The sequence below is a fragment of the Squalius cephalus genome (genome assembly GCF_949319135.1).
Source record: "Squalius cephalus genome assembly, chromosome: 24".
Classification (NCBI taxonomy): domain Eukaryota; kingdom Metazoa; phylum Chordata; class Actinopteri; order Cypriniformes; family Leuciscidae; genus Squalius; species Squalius cephalus.
Genome location: NC_137145.1, coordinates 22,317,846 through 22,334,076, shown reverse-complemented (window position 1 = coordinate 22,334,076; position 16,231 = coordinate 22,317,846). Strand labels below are relative to the sequence as shown.

Sequence of the window (16,231 nt, the reverse complement as noted above, 5' to 3'; positions counted from 1 at the left end):
CAGCGATCACTGGATGTCTTTGTCCATATATTTCCTGGAACGTCATAAGTTTTATTACTCAAGAGTCTCACTTGTGGACTTTCTGCGCAAAGTCTCCAAGGTCAGGCAAGATGACGAAATCCTAAGAAATCATACGCGTTAAGTTGTAATTTTTTTTTAAAAATGCAGTCATACGTTTTTGTTTAAGCCGAGGCGTACAATATATTCCGATTTCGTCTTGTCATACAAATTATTTTAAGTTGCCATGAGAATATGGGGCGGAACCAATGACAGATCATTCAAATGCTGATGCACATTGTTTGTAATATTCATGGGGTGATTATTTAGCTGGTTCTATATTATCCAAAACAGCTTACAAGAGGCTCAATTTGCATGGGTTACTAGTACCAATTTTTTATCACTAAGCTACCAGCAACAACATCAACCAATCAGATAGGGATTTAAAAAAGGAAAATCTGGATGATAGGAATGTTGTTCCAGTAGCATATGATACTTGGCAAAATCTTTATGGTACTTATCATATTTTCATCATTCCGTCTTTGTGGACGGATAGTTACATTGTGAATACATTGTGATGCTCTGAGTCAGTTTAAAAGCAGTTTTGGCACTGCAGAGGGAGGATCTTGTGTAATATCTAATTATAATATTGCAGGCTGAAGCTCACTAATGTATGCAAAAACATGCATATTTATTAGATTATGCCACCTCTTATATAGATGACTGGGAACATTATGTTGTTCTAGAGGGGAGGGGTGTCTGTTTAATAAAGAGTTGTATTAATGTTTAATTTTATTTAATGAAATCCATCTGTGTATGTTTATGATGAGACATAGAAATTTGTCCTTTCAGGACAGTATGCCCTGTTGTTCTGGTGTGTAAGCAGAGACACTAAGTTTCACACAAACACACCCTTAAAATGAACAGGAATTTAAACACTGTGAGCTGTGTGTGTGTGTGTGTGTGTGTGTGTGTGTGTGTGTGTGTGTGTGTGTGTGTGCGCGCGCCTGTGTGTGTGTGTGTGTGTGTGTGTGTGTGTGTGTGTGTGTGTGTGTGTGTGCGTGCGTGCGTGCGTGCGTGCGTGCGTGCGTGCGTGCGTGCGTGTGTGTGTGCGTGGAGACTGTGTTCCTGGCATGTTGTTCTACAGGAGAGACCAGACTAATGTGTTCGGCCTTGCTTTGAAACTGCCGTGGAGGTGTTTCTCTGAAAGACTCCTCTGAGAGCCGGAGTATTCTGCATTCCTCGTGGCCTTGGCTTCCATGCTACAATAATCACAGCACTGAATTACTGTCACTCCACACATACCTGTTTTCATACCCTTGATTGGATTATACAGTTCAGCTCTGCGTGGAACAGATTCATGCGCTTGTCTGGGAGCTGATTGATAAACATTGAAGTCACATTGTATCTCGTCAATCAGACTCACCTTGCTGGATTGTTATATAGCTATTTGACAAGATGTGCTATATTATATATGGCCAGCAACAAAAGAAGAGCGAATCTGAGACCTCTCGTCCAATCTAAGGAGGCTGCGAGAAGATGATGGTGTCTTATAAATCACAAATGTATTATATATTTCAGTCAATTATTTCAAAAGTGGTGAAGTTCAATACATGGTGTTTCAAATTACATTACAAGATTAAAGATGTTTCAAATCTATCTATCTATCTATCTATCTATCTATCTATCTATCTATCTATCTATCTATCTATCTATCTATCTATCTATCTATCTATCTATCTATCTATCTATCTATCTATCTATCTATCTATCTACTGTATCTAACTATCTATCTATCTACCTGTTTGTCTGTCAACTATCTATCTATCTATCTATCTGTTTGTCTGTCATCTATCTATCTATCTATCTATCTATCTATCTATCTATCTATCTATCTATCTATCTATCTATCTATCTATCTATCTATCTATCTATCTATCTATCTATCTATCTGTTTGTCTGTCATCTATCTATCTATCTATCTATCTATCTATCTATCTATCTATCTATCTATCTATCTATCTATCTATCTATCTATCTATCTATCTATCTATCTATCTATCTATCTATCTATCTATCTATCTATCTATCTATCTATCTATCTAAACATATTTTACCTCAGGTTGTGTCTGCATTCTTTGTGGATTCTTTGAGTAAGCTCTGTGATTACTAATCATGCGCTGATAATATTTGATAAAAATAGGTGCAATGACAAAATGGTCTGGGCTCTTCCTATTTGGATATTTTCCAGAACACAAGTCACAGATAAACTTAGCCTCGAGACTTAATAATTCGAAAGATAACACTGTAAGACAGTCAGATGTTTCCCCAGGTGAAACAGTGTAACACTGTATCAGTTATTGCAGAGCAGCAGCCCTCCAATTAGAGCACGCGCATATCATGACGTGAACGCGCCCGTGGTCCAAATACTTGAGACAGTTGGAAAGCAGAAAGAGAGAGACAGCCGGAGAAAGAAACACTTGACTGGAGGTATATCGGTCCAGCGGGGGATTACGGCCAACGAGACCACGGTAATTCATCTCGTTCAGGACGCTTTAAAACCCTACCATGCCGATAGAAACACGCATGTGGTTTTAAAGCGTATCGTGTTGTTGCGATGACTGTTTCATGTGTTCATGAAGGACATCATCTGTGTCTATCCGCATATGTGCTGCTGTTATTAGTTAATGTACAGTATCTGCGGATCCAAGCACATCTATTCGTAGTTTTACCTGCAAATGCCTTCGTATCTTTCTTTGATGCTTTCAGGCACGGCAGTGCAGTCGCTTCTCGGACGATGGGTTTTGTATCGGCTTTCAAATGGATGAATTACATGCACGCGCGTGCATTTAACTTCACCTCGCGCTTTCAGATGCTGCATTTGGGTATATTGAGGTTGTGCTGGTGCATCTGCTGTAGTTGAATAATTTATTAGGCTGTATCTGGGGCTGGAGGAGAGAAACAAACACTGGCTTGTTATGTGAGACTATTTTAATTGAGGCGAAGGAATCAGTCGCTTACCCAATATAAACTTTGGTTGTTAATTTGTGTAGCCCAATTTTGCTGTGAGCGTGCCATCAAGTGTGTGAAGAGATGGTTTGTTTGCATTAACCGTTTCTATTGTCCTTTAGAAACTGTTACTGCATCACCTGTGAACCATGGGGCAAATCTGACCTTAAATAATTATTCTAGATTAGGGTAAAGCAGGCCACCTTTTAGCTATATTTCAATTCTTTCTTAATGTAGCCTATTTTTTTTTATAAAAATAACAAATTTAATGGAGTAACTCAATTTGAGTTCTTTGGGACACAACTGTGACAGAAGTGTTCCGTTTTCTATTTGATTCATGTTTGGCATTTCATAAAATCTTACGTTTTTATAAAATAAGATTTGTATTATTCTGCTTTTAGGGCCTTATGGATAGCCAACCTCTTTTAGTTTGTGTTGGCCTATATATTTCACATTGTGCAGGAGCCATCAATATGGAAACACTTTGCATATTCACCACATCCAATTTCTCACAAGTTATTCAAAACTATTTGTTGCAGTATTTAGGAAAATGATGCAGTGGCCTTGTTGTTATATAATATAGCCTATTAAGAGAAAATAATAATATCCAAGGGGTCTTTTACACCAGGACGTTTAGTCCTCTTGTAGGCCTATCCTCACTGTAAAAAATATTTTCATGATTTATCACAACTTTTTATCATTTGTCAAATCAACTTAGACAATTAGTGTGGTTCAGATAACATAATATTTTGAGTTTCTATTTATTAAACCAATCTCCTATTAACTCATATTTTCATGTAACCATGTAACTTACCTTTTTAAGTTAAACCAACTATATATATATATATATATATATTTTTTTTTTTTATTATTTTTTTTTTACAGTGAGTATGTGTGTTCATGTAATTCTAAGAAAATGTCAAATATTTGGGGGTCAGTTCTTTTTTCTTCTCTCATTTATCATTAATTTATTTTCATTAAAACGTCTAAAAAAATCTTGTCATGTTTGTTTAGCTATATTTATCTTGTTTGTCTAGCTATTTTAAATAGCCTATTTTTTCTTACTCGGGGGTAAACAGTAAAGGTTTGGTGTTAAATATGAGTAGGTTCCGTAGGCTATCTTTAGGCTAGGGCATTTGCATGCAGTTTGATAGCAAGTCAAAACTCCAGTAAAATGATCCCGTAAATATTTTCATGCAAAAATATATAACCACGAGAGATCGATGTTGGGAAACTTGGGCAGTTTCACTGTCCTCCGCGTGAATAATGAATTGAGCTCGTGCACGCTTCTGCGCGTTCCTCATTCATCTGAGTGCGCGTGAGTGAGGCAGCAGGCGGAGAAGAGCGAGTCCCGCTGACACCACGGTATTAGTCTGAACCTCGACTCCTACACATTCAGGATACTCTTGGATTATTTAACATTTCGTCTTTCACCAGTAAGTAGCGCTTCTGAGTCTTTCTGAGCTCGTGTTTGCGGCTTTTTCTCCTCCAGCCCTGGAGGTTCGCGTTTAAGCGCGTTTGAGACTCGTTTGGCTCAACGGTTGCGACAAGTTCCATTTAAAAAGTTGCTTTCTCTTTCTCCAACACTGAAAAGAGCTTCCCACTCCCTCGTTTAGATTTGTTAGCAAACACATGCTGGATGTTGTTTTATTAACTGCACGTGATTCTTGTTTTGAATGTTGTAAGAAACTGAAACGTTGTTGTTTTATTTGTCTCAGTTAACCTGTGTCAGTGCGGTGAATGTAACGTTATGTGGCATTGATGGTTAGTGCTGTGGGTTTGTTTTGTTATCTTTTTCCAACAGACACAGTCATGTAGAGGCGGTTAAGTAAGGATTGATAATCATCTTGCAGCAGGTGTCTTGTAGAGAGACTTCCGCAGTTTCACGGTCTTATTCTGTGATAGCGACGCGAACGAATCGTTCTTGTGAGTCGGATCTTTCAATGAATCTTTTGAATCGGTTCACTTAACCGTTTGGTACTATACACCTGCGAATCGAATTGAATCGGTCCGAACGGTTCTGGAGTCAATAGCTGACCGATTCATTTGAACCGAAAATAGTCATAATGAGCCTAGAACAGACGAGTGCACTGATTAGAGTAAACTGAAGAATTGATTCAAGGGGCAGAATCTTACTTTAATAGACGAATAGCAGACATGGGACTACACGTGGGAAGTATCGTTCTCTCTATTTGGTTAAAATACTCTCCAAAATATTGATGTTTTTTCTTACACATATTATTTAGCCTACACGGTTACAACCACAGCCATGAAAAACCTGGAAGTATCACGAGTCATGGACGTTTATAAATGTATTAATACAAATATAAAAATAAATAAACTATTTAGATGTAGTTAATTTATGCATAATAATATTTATTTAGCAATAAAATCTCCATAAAATTATTATTATTATTAATAGTAGTATTTTTATTAAATAGTACAGTACATCCATGAACCACTGGAACAATTATGGAAAATTCATGGCAATTCATTGACCAAAAATTGTGGTAACCAAAGTCTTTAGCTTGCCAAATTATCATACTACTGTAAAACCATGAATTTTTGTTATATATTCAGAATTCTGTTATATCACTTATTTTTATTACTTTGGATAAGTTACCACAATTTAGTAATATTTGTACAGAAATACCATGGTTAAATTTTTGTAAAGGTGTAGGCTACATAAATCTGTTTTTGCTTCCTCCTAATGTTAACTTGTTAGGTTACACAAGTATGGTGAAGTTATGTTTGACTTGACTGTGAGATCTATAGATCCTGAATATCCACTTTCCTTTCACAAGAACAAAGAGCATAACTGTGATGCTTTTTTCCTCATGCGATCAGCTCATGCGTCGCTTCCGTCCCTCACACACACATGCACACACTGTTCTCTCTCCGCGACACACGCTGCTGTGAGCCCAGCATCTGAAATGCTTTGGAAATTGCTTGGCACATTGTCTGAAAATAGCTTGTGGCTATCACATATTGCCTCAGGTTGAAATGCGAAAGATTGCACTTGTTTTGTAAGGACTGAATTCCCTTGAGAGAGAGAGAGAGAGAGAGTTGGAAGTTGAAACTTATTTATTTTTCATTTCTGTGCGGGTCCAACCAAGTTGTTTGTGCCAAAACAAAAGCATGAAAACACATATATAAACTGCGGTGTGTGTCATCTGGTGATGTTCATTGTGTTGACCGTAAGATGTTGGTTATGGAGTCTAAAACGGTGTTTCTCAACCAGTGACCCCGAGTGTGTAGTCAAAGAACAAAATTTAGGGGCCGTTTACACGACACCGTTTTCAACTAAAAACTGAAACCTTTCTAATTAATTTTGGCCATTCATTCACACAACAACAGCATTTTCGTGGCCTTAAAACGAAAAAAAAAATAAAAAAATTGGGTGCACTATTTTGACTAGGTTTTCTATGGAAATGCTTTAGACAAACGTGTTTGACTGTTGCCCTCGCATCTTTTGCAGCGTCTCGTGCATGACATTGTACTCTATAAACAGGGCACTCAAGTTAAAAGAAGTTCAACATTTAAAAAACTTATAAGGGCCGGCTCACACAGAAGGTGTTTTTGCGGTTAAAATATGAGCATGCAACGTTGTAGTTACGATGTCCCAAAAAATACCAATATATTACTATTATTGGGATGCAGGATATATCGGCCACCATATCGGTATCATCCGATATATGTTCATTTTTAATGTTATCGGTCCAATAAGACAATTTGGCCGAGATATTAAAGTCGATAAATAATGGATTATTCCCTTCAGATGTCCACTGATTAGCATGATGGTTTTGAATGGCTTGAAATATGATTGAAATTACTTCAAAAAGGAAAATACGTTTAAGTGTAACATGCAGCGCATGATCTGTCAGATATTTAGGCTCTCAAAACTTATATCAAAATTTGGATTTAGATTTTTCGGCCAATAAATCGGTTTATCGGCTTTGAAATATAAAGAATTATCGGTTACGACCAAAATGTTCATATCAGTGCATCCCTAACTATTACTATTAGTGTGTGGTACGTTGTGTGTTTGCTGGGAGGGATTTGCATATCCATGAGTTATTGTGGGTCCCATGGCCAAACTAGTTTGAGAACCACTAAAATATTGTTGGTTTTAAATCTCCACTGTACAGTGTGACATACGAGACAGATGTCGCACGGTCTGTCTGCCTTCTTCCCCAAGATGTTATGGGGTCATATCGTAGAGGACAGAGCAGAAATATAGACCTGTCTGAAGATATATTCTACCCAGAGAAGAGATGACAGATGCTCGGGTCGGGAGGTCAGAGTGCGAATGTCTCTGGTCACTCTTTGTCTTTGTTTCTCCCAGGCTTAAGGCCCGTTCACACCAAGGACGATAACTAGCCTATATAGAAAACAATAGAGATATAGTTCTAAAAATCGTTCTCAATATTAAAGAATAGTTCACACCACAACTATAATGATAACGGCACAGAGAAACGATATCTTTGTAATCACTTTCAGAACGATTTTATCCAGCTGATGAACGATAAAAACATAGACAGCCAATCAGAATGCATCCTGCTGTCACGAGCTCGAGCATTTAAAGCGGCAGACAAACACGCGCTTAGAATAAACAGAACGATATCCGCTGCTGGTGTGGATGCTAATATAGTTATCTTTATAGTTATCGTTCTTGTTGTGAACGGGCCTGAAGTCTTTCGGTTATGGCCCACATCGGCCCCAGAGGCCTTAATTTGACTCTCACGGCCTGTTGCAAGGATTTAGCACTTGAATAATTGTTTAAGAGTTGCGTGTGTGGCATTTCCTGAGGGCAGAGGGAGTCAACGGTGGCAGATGTAGCTGACTTTCAGCATCGTTAGGTCACATCGGCTGTCTGTGGAGATTTAGAGGGGCATAATAAACCTGAGAATGGATTTTTCTTTCTCTTTATGGCTTTATTGACATTCCTCCACATTCAGTCTTAATCTTAAATTCAACATCAAATCAGAATGGGGCTTGTTTAATTTCTTAATGCATGTTCCTGGTCTCATTGTGCACAATTAATTGGTGCATGTTGTTCCGAATAAAAAGAAATTGTTTGTCTATGTAATCTTTCATAACTCGCTCTGCCTCTTTGTCCGACACCACAGACTCTAGCTGGATTCAAACACGTCTTCTCAGCTCATTTATCTTATTTGAAATGGATAGGCTACATTTAATTTCTAGTGATTACTTCACTTTGCCTGCTAGAGTTTTAGTAAGTTGATATTGAGAATGTATGTTTTGGGATTCTTTTTAGTGCAATTAGTTTTTTTTTTAAATTCACACACTCTACACCAGGTGTCACCAACCCTGCTCCTGGAGGGCTACAGTCCTGCAGATTTCAGCTCCAACCCCAATCAAACACACCTGGACCAGCTAATCAAGCTGTTCAGGGTTGCTTGATAATTACAGGCAGGTGTGTTGGAACAGGGTTGGACCTAAAGTCTGCAGGACAGTAGCCCTCCAGGAGCAGGGTTGGTGACACCTGCTCTACACTATCATGCAAAATCAGATTTTTGTTGTATGTTTTTTAAATAAGTTTTATGAAATGTTCACGAAGGCTGCATTTATTTGACCAATATATAGGCCTAATAAAAGTAATATTGTTAAATATTATTACAATTTAAAAATAAAATTCTTAAAAATTCACGTCCAGAATTTCAGAAAATCAGAAATTTATGTATTGGGATTTTTGCCTGTATGTTCTATTAAATGCCAATATAGTGCCTTATAGATTTGCAGAATATTGGCCGTTTGACAGAATGAGGTGATATTCAGCTGATGAAGTGTTTCTTCATCTTTCTCCCTTGTTCTCTCACTCTTTCACCTTTTTTCCCTCCATCGCTCTCCAACCGATCGGAGCTATTCTTGGCCTGCTCTCTTGCTGATGGGAAAAGCTGACATTGCTAACAGAGGGGGAATTTGAGCTCGACTCAAGCCAAAGCCCGCTTCCTCCTCCTGAGCCTGTGCACCCGTCTGCCACTGCGCCATCAGGACATCTGATTTACTGTCTGCTGTTTGCATGACAAAGAAAGCCTTTCTGGGGAGAGTGTTTGAAAAAGGGAGAACCAAACAGAGAGGAAGAAGCTTTCCTTTTTCCAAAAGGAGAAGTATTTTAAACAAGTTTCTTGAGGTCATTACCCATTGTACATTGTTTATTGCTGGTTTGGCAATAATCGAATATCAAGCAGTTTACAGGCATTACGTCCGACTGTGCCAACTGATTTTGGCCCGTGACTTGGTTGCATCTTGGCCGCTGAATTTAACTCTGTCTGACTAATGAGAGGTGAACAATCCCATAAAAGAACTGGCACATTGCGCAAAGTCAGAATCTAGCAAACAGCAAAGCAACTACAAAGACATCTGTGCTGGTTTAATCATTTATTTATTTATTTGGTTTATGCCTTTATTAGGCAAAAGTGGGGAATTGACAGAAAAGTACAGGACGAGTGAAGAGGGACGGGTAAAAGATAGACCAAGGCCAGACTTGGACACGGATACCTCATGAGCACAACTGACCTTCATATGTCTGTGCAACAGTGTACGTAATTGGGCTAAACGAAGGCAATTTTAAACAAAATTATTTTACTATATTATTATACGTGTATAATATGTGATAATAGAAATAGAAACATTTTAATGTTTTTATAATTAAAGGCCCACTGAAGTGCCTTGGAACGCGTAGCTTTGTTTGATGCGCTGACGTAATTTCCACTGAAACAGGAAGCTAAGGCGGGACATTTTGAATGGCTCCTCCCCCTTTCAAATAGTTTACCGCACAGACTGCAAGTCATACTTGACGGCACCATGGAAGCGAATCCGAGCGCTGATGATACGTTGGATTCAATAGTAGAGGTGTGAATAAATTCTAGCTATTTCATTCTTAACCAACGTTGGAAAACGGAATAAAACTCGAGCGTTTGAGCAACCGAACACACATCTCCAGCCCATATTGCTCCGTGACGTGTCAATGGTCGCTTTGGCCAGGTGGTATTTATAGCATAGGGGGCGGAGCTTTAGATTCTAGAGAGCATTTGATTGGACAGAAGATGTGATGAGAAGCTGAAGTCCGCGGTGATGCCATAAAAATCCGTGATCATTTTAGTGGAAGTGAAAAGTTTTAAATGCTTATATCTCCTAAATGCGAATTGTGTCATTGTTTTGGAACACACCAGCTTATTCATAACCTTAAGGCTAACATATTCATACTAAAAGCTAAAAAAATCTTACATTTTTATTTCAGGCGGCATTTAAAGTACTTTCAAAAGTTAAAAATTTTTTAAAGCGCTTGATCCAGTAATACTAACACTTTTTCTTCTATTCTATTTTTTGTAATTAAAAAAATAAATTAGGGCTGTCAAACGATTAATTGCGATTAATCGCATCCAAAATAAAAGTTTGTGTTTACATAATATATGTGTGTGTACGGTGTATAATTATTTTCTATTTATAAATACACACACATGCATGTATATATTTAAGAAATATTTGCATGTATGTACTGTGTATATATATTTATATTATATATAATTTATATTATATATAAATATTTTATATATAAATAACAAATTTTTCTTAAATATATATGCATGTGTGTATTTATATATAGAAAATAATTATACTCCATACACACACACATATTATGTAAACAAACTTTTATTTTGGATGCGATTAATCGCGATTAATCGTTTGACAGCCCTAAAATAAATAAATTACATGCACTGCGTTAGGGAAGGGTCATAGCACTTGCATATTATCGTCCTACTGTTAGTTGAACTGCTTCTATTGTTCTCGTTTGTAAGTCGCTTTGGATAAAAGTGTCTGCTAAATTAATAAATGTAAATGATTCATTAAATAAACTTGATCATTAAAGTGATTTGCTCATAAATCATACTATATAAATCGTAAGAAAGACATGTCTTTGAATTTGTGCTTAATCAAACCTTTATATCGCACTACATTCTGACTGCAAACTTACAACTAAGATAAAATGTATCTTTCTAGCATGATGCTGTATATCTGTAAGCGGCAGCGCTAATAGCAGGAAACGCTGGTCCATGCTCAATTTGCTAGATAATTGTTAGTTGTCCAATCTAGCAAGCTGCACTGTTGCAAAAGACCTCAGAGTGACATTGTGTGACCCTTGTCTGATAAATGGTTTGTCTGTTTTGGGGTCGAAGGGAGCAAGTGAAGAGCTGGGTACAAGTGTGCATTTGGTTGTGCGTGCATACTGGAGGAAGGGCACCATGGGACTGGAACTCCTGAGGGGGTGTGCAGTGGAAAAGTGCCCTGCGCTGTGTCAACAGGCAGTTTGTGTAGACGACGTGCGTGCGTATGTGGTTTTAAGGCAGCTGATGTGCCGACAGGAGCAGCGGAAATGGATCCAGCGATGAGCAGAAACCAGATCTAACGCACACACACAGGGAAGGAATGGCCTTGTAAGGCATGTGAGAGTCAGAGAGAGAGAGAGAGAGAGAGAGAGAGAGAGAGAGAGAGAGAGACAGTGGGTCACCATTCCCTGAGACGGACACACACAGACACACACATTCAATGAAACAGCAGCATTTCTAAACAAATCATTATCTGCACCACGCAGGCTATGAAATAATACATTTTGCATTATAAAGCTATAAAGGTGTTTAAAACCAAAGATGATTAGTGTTGATAGGAAACCATGTGCTGTTGCTTTTGATTTATTGAATTTGGCAATTAAACGCTGACCTGGGAACTGTTCCTCTTATAATTTAATCTTACAAATCCTAATCTTTTATGGAAAGTATTGTCTTACAGTCTTAAATGGTCAGAATTGAAACACGGACACATTGGACAGTGTATTTTATGCTCTTGGGAATAAATTGAAATTCGGTGGTTTACTGTGCAGATCATGAATTTTTTTTAAAAAAACAATTATTTGGGAGCTATTTTTCAAGAGATTGTAACAAGTTTTTGCTTGCCTATTGTGCTTTCTCATTCAAAACTCGTTGCCTGGTGGTTAAAACATTTGCTGGTTTTATCCTGTCAATTTTGCGGTTCTCGGTACCAATTTTAGTACCAGAGCAAAAGCTGTTCAATTAAGTATACGTCATTTTTTGTTGTTGTATCGTCTTTTGGTTATCATTGCAGTTTCCGACTCAGTCGATTTAAATGTGGTTGTCAAGAACTTGTGTTCAAGGATGATGTCTGCCTCTGCAAGAGGATCACAAATACACAAAAATTCCTCAGTGGATTTGGTCTAAACTTATTCGAGTATTTTAGGATGCACATTTGTTTCTATCAGTAAGACAAACTAACTGCCTCTCTCGAAGCACCTGTGTTTCTATTAGTCTGATAAGATTTTGCAGATTATAAGATTTGTATGGTGTGACAAATATCCTAGGAGGCCTGCGTTCGGGATGGGTTTTTGCGTTAAAAACATCTAGACAGAGCACAGTGGGATCAAAACTCATGTACACAAAATCTAATGTACGCAACTATATTTTAACTTGAATAAATGAACTGCAATAGAGTTTTATGTTAGCAACAGCATGTTACAAAGCTACCAGAGTTATAACACACATTTATACTTTTCAAGATTGAATAAAATCAGTGAGTTTTTTTTTGAAGCAGTGCATTGTGGGATTGCATTATCATTAAGGATGCATGCTACGTTGCCTCTTATTTTGATTATTTTTTTGCTTTCTTTCTAGGTAGGCAGCTCTAAGTTTTGAACAGCGCTCTGGTCACTTGAATGTTAGGATATTGCATGTAGCAATTAATTCCTATTTGACTTCCTTGTCATGGCTGAGATAGATATTCAATTAAAGACTGGAAGGCAGAGTGCTTCCCCATCTGATAGTGTGTGTAATTTAATAAGGGAGGTTTCCAGCACAATGGTATCACCATGATGATTTTTATGAGCGATATAGAGAGATAGAAAGAAAAAGAGAAGGGTAGATGAAGAGAAAGAAGGAGGGGGTGTAGGACACTTTGATTTGTTCTGCCTTGATGGTCATCACCCCTTTGCCTCCACGGAGAATTAACCAATTAGACAGTGCCTGGTGCGTATGCTGGCCACACACTATTAGATAGATGAAAGGAGCCCTCTGTTTAGCCTATAAATGAGTGAGCAGAATATTGATAAAGACAAGTGAGGGTTATTACGTTCGCCCCGCCACGTTTGTTCCTTTGTGCCTTAATACAGTACTGAACAGTTCTTTTTAACCCACAATGGCGTGTGTGTGAGTTATGGTAGCGAGAATTAAGCTGCCAGATGTAATTGTAGGAAGTGATTCCCTCTGAATTGTCCTTTTGTGACAGAACTGCACTTATCTGACACCGATCGTATTCGCTGTTCTCAGAACGGTTGTAGCGGCTGTTGAAAGCCCCATAATGACTGTCGGTCTCTTCATTAAGGATAATTGGTAATGTTGCTCAGTTCTGGGTGTGTGTGGGTGTGTTGAAGTCATAAGTGTATGGGTTATAAATAAAGACCAGGCTTTCAGTGATGTATTCTTGATATGAAACCCTATACAAAAATTCCATCATAAAACAAATGCATGTGTGTGTGTGTGTACTTTAGGGCTGCAGAATTAATCTTATTAAATATGAATGCATTGGCGAATCAGAGGCTTTTAAATGAATCCGTATTCCAGTCCTAGCTGGTTGTATTGAGTCCCTTTTTTAATTTCTTAGTGTTATTTTACTTTGTGGTCCAGTTGTTTGGGTGGTGGCAATTTGATCCAGTACTTAGTAAACATGACCAAAATGCACATTGTTCATTTCTGTTCCTCCTGCCAAATTTAGCCAACAACCCCTCATTTACACTCGCAAGATTATTAGTCTGTGTGAACGTGTTGATTCATAATTACAAATAGAGCCTTCATGGATTCAGAGTTTTCACAAAGCGAATGGCATGTTACCCCTGCAAAACACAAACCACATTTGGAAAACACATTTAAAAAAACAACTTCTGTAATTAATTTTTTTTATTTCACATGCCTAATATAGTCCTGCAAACAATGTTTATTTAAGGTTTTGGAAACTAATATATTTAATGTACCCATGTAGGCTATTCTATAGCCTTAATGAGTTAAATCACATTATAATCTAACATTGGTACAACATTACAATTTAAAAACAAAAACAATGCTTTTATAGAAGATTAAAAATAAAAGCACAGACTAAATGTTAGCTGGTAAGAGGAACACACATTCACTCATCTGAGCTTAGTGATAATATTAAGCCGGCTGCACACTGTGCGATTTAAAATACCGGTAGTGCTTTACGATTGTTTCTTGTGAGACTGTACGAACATGATCCCCACTGTAAGCCTTGCCACACTAAGATCTCGGTTGTCATCAGACTGTACAGCATTTAAGACACATTAAAAACGGACGTACTCAAGAAAACTCTTATTTTTATTTTTATTTTTTTACTTCATCAATCAGTGACAGTGAGCTGCATTACACATGGGATTGAACCGGTAGCTACAAAGAAATCTCTAACGTTAATTTTGGCTTGTCTTGAAAAACGAAGAAAATTTGACAGTCGTCATAGAAGTCACACTGCAGGAGTGCGAGTCAAATCTTCGGACGCTGCCAGAATTTCGTCGGAGGTCAAATGTGATTGCAACGGTCATTTATCTTCTGTTGGTGAGCCTGTCAAACTAACGATCAAAGACTTCAGATTTTAGCCTAGGATTAGAGGAATCTTTTAGGATTTTCTAAATTTGTCCCAGACTGTGAAATCATACAGTGTATGTATGATACATACCCGGCTTTGGCCTACATTTGATTACTCCATTGCAAGAGACACTTGTCAGTTACTACTATCAAAAAATATATACTTACTTGTAACATTTAATGTCCAACAAATAATTGATCAATGTTTATTTGAGTAAGAATTATTGCGCTCCGTCTGTTTGTCGCACCATGCATGCGGTGGCTCTGGTTCAGTGAAGTTTAGCGGTGAAGTGAAGACTTGTTTGCATGAGGAGATATTTGCATGGCTTTCTAACACGTTATCCTCTGATGAAAACACCACATCTCAAACGCATTAAAAAGCACAAGTACCTATTAGATCACCTGACGGGTTAAGCCACGTTAAATTATACGCGTTAACTATATCTTAAGAGTTATTTTGAAAGCCTGAATATAAATCATATCTCATGTTTAGGAAAAATTGGACTTCCTTGCAGCAGCTCACTGTGTGTCCTCTGCTATTTTTCTGATGCGCTCATAATATCAAACAACTGTGTATCGATATAAACAGTATTGCCTCATCCTATGTTGTTTATATATCAATAATATATCAATATATTGTACATACATATACCACCCAACCCTAGTTTTTGCTTCGGGAGAGTGACAAAAAATAACTGGTAGAGTGGGAGAATTTGAACGTATTGCAGGTCAGATTCAAACCTGCATCATCATCATCCACATGAGCACCACAGTTTAATATATCTTGAGCACATGTGTAACCTGTTTTCTTTTTCTTTTTTCTTTTAGTTTTTTGGATAGAAAGTAGAGAATGATGAAACAATTCTTTGGAAGATGGGCAGAATGGTATTGGACCTGCAGATGTGAGACTTTCGAGAAAGCTCTAGCAAATAGTGAAGTCAATTTAGCTTTGTCATAAAGTGATTATTATGTAATTGCTTTCTTGAAGCAACAGCATTTAGATGTGTGCAAGAAAGAGACAAAAGGGTGAATTAATTGATTAGCACAAAATGAATAGGCCTAATCTTTAATGATGTCCAGAACCTCACGTAACATCTGTCCAGCATGAACTTTCCACCGTGCTCATTAACACCAGCCAGTGTCCACCGAACACAGTCACCTGCTGCTCTTCATTACGATAATCATTTCTACCTTCCATTTCTCAGTTGGATTTTGGGATATTTTTTTTTTGGCTCTTGAATATTGATTTCCCTAAAAAGAGCATTCTCCATGCTGAAGTTGTCTTTCTTACCCTTCATGGCTGTGGCCGCCTGCTAAGCTCTCAGGCGCAGTGAGTAATTGGAAATCTCCTTTGTGCCAAGGGACACCCTGTGCTGCATATCTTTCCTTCATTCCTTGGGTTTGACAAATCCCAGAGATTTCCCTCTGCTTCCTTGCACTCATACAGTATGTAAGTGTACACATACCTCCTGGCCTTCAGCTAAGAGAGTTGAGGGATGTTTTCAGGAGGGATGGTAATTGAAGTTACACTCACACTGACGCAA

The 16,231-nt window shown here is 37.8% G+C and overlaps 1 protein-coding gene across 8 annotated transcripts in view; it reads left to right on the top strand.

Moving 5' to 3' along the window:
- The first annotated feature begins 2,404 nt into the window (after positions 1-2,404).
- Positions 2,405-16,231, top strand: part of strbp (spermatid perinuclear RNA binding protein) — a 92,197-nt gene continuing 78,370 nt past the window's right edge. For 3 of the 8 annotated variants that reach the window (XM_079861393.1, XM_079861391.1, XM_079861398.1), the window contains exon 1: positions 2,415-2,528. The gene's annotated coding sequence lies outside the window, so the exon portion shown is untranslated. Of the gene's footprint in view, positions 2,529-4,308; positions 4,443-16,231 lie in introns of those variants that run through there. The other 5 variants (XM_079861394.1, XM_079861392.1, XM_079861396.1 and 2 more) reach the window with 3 other exon arrangements.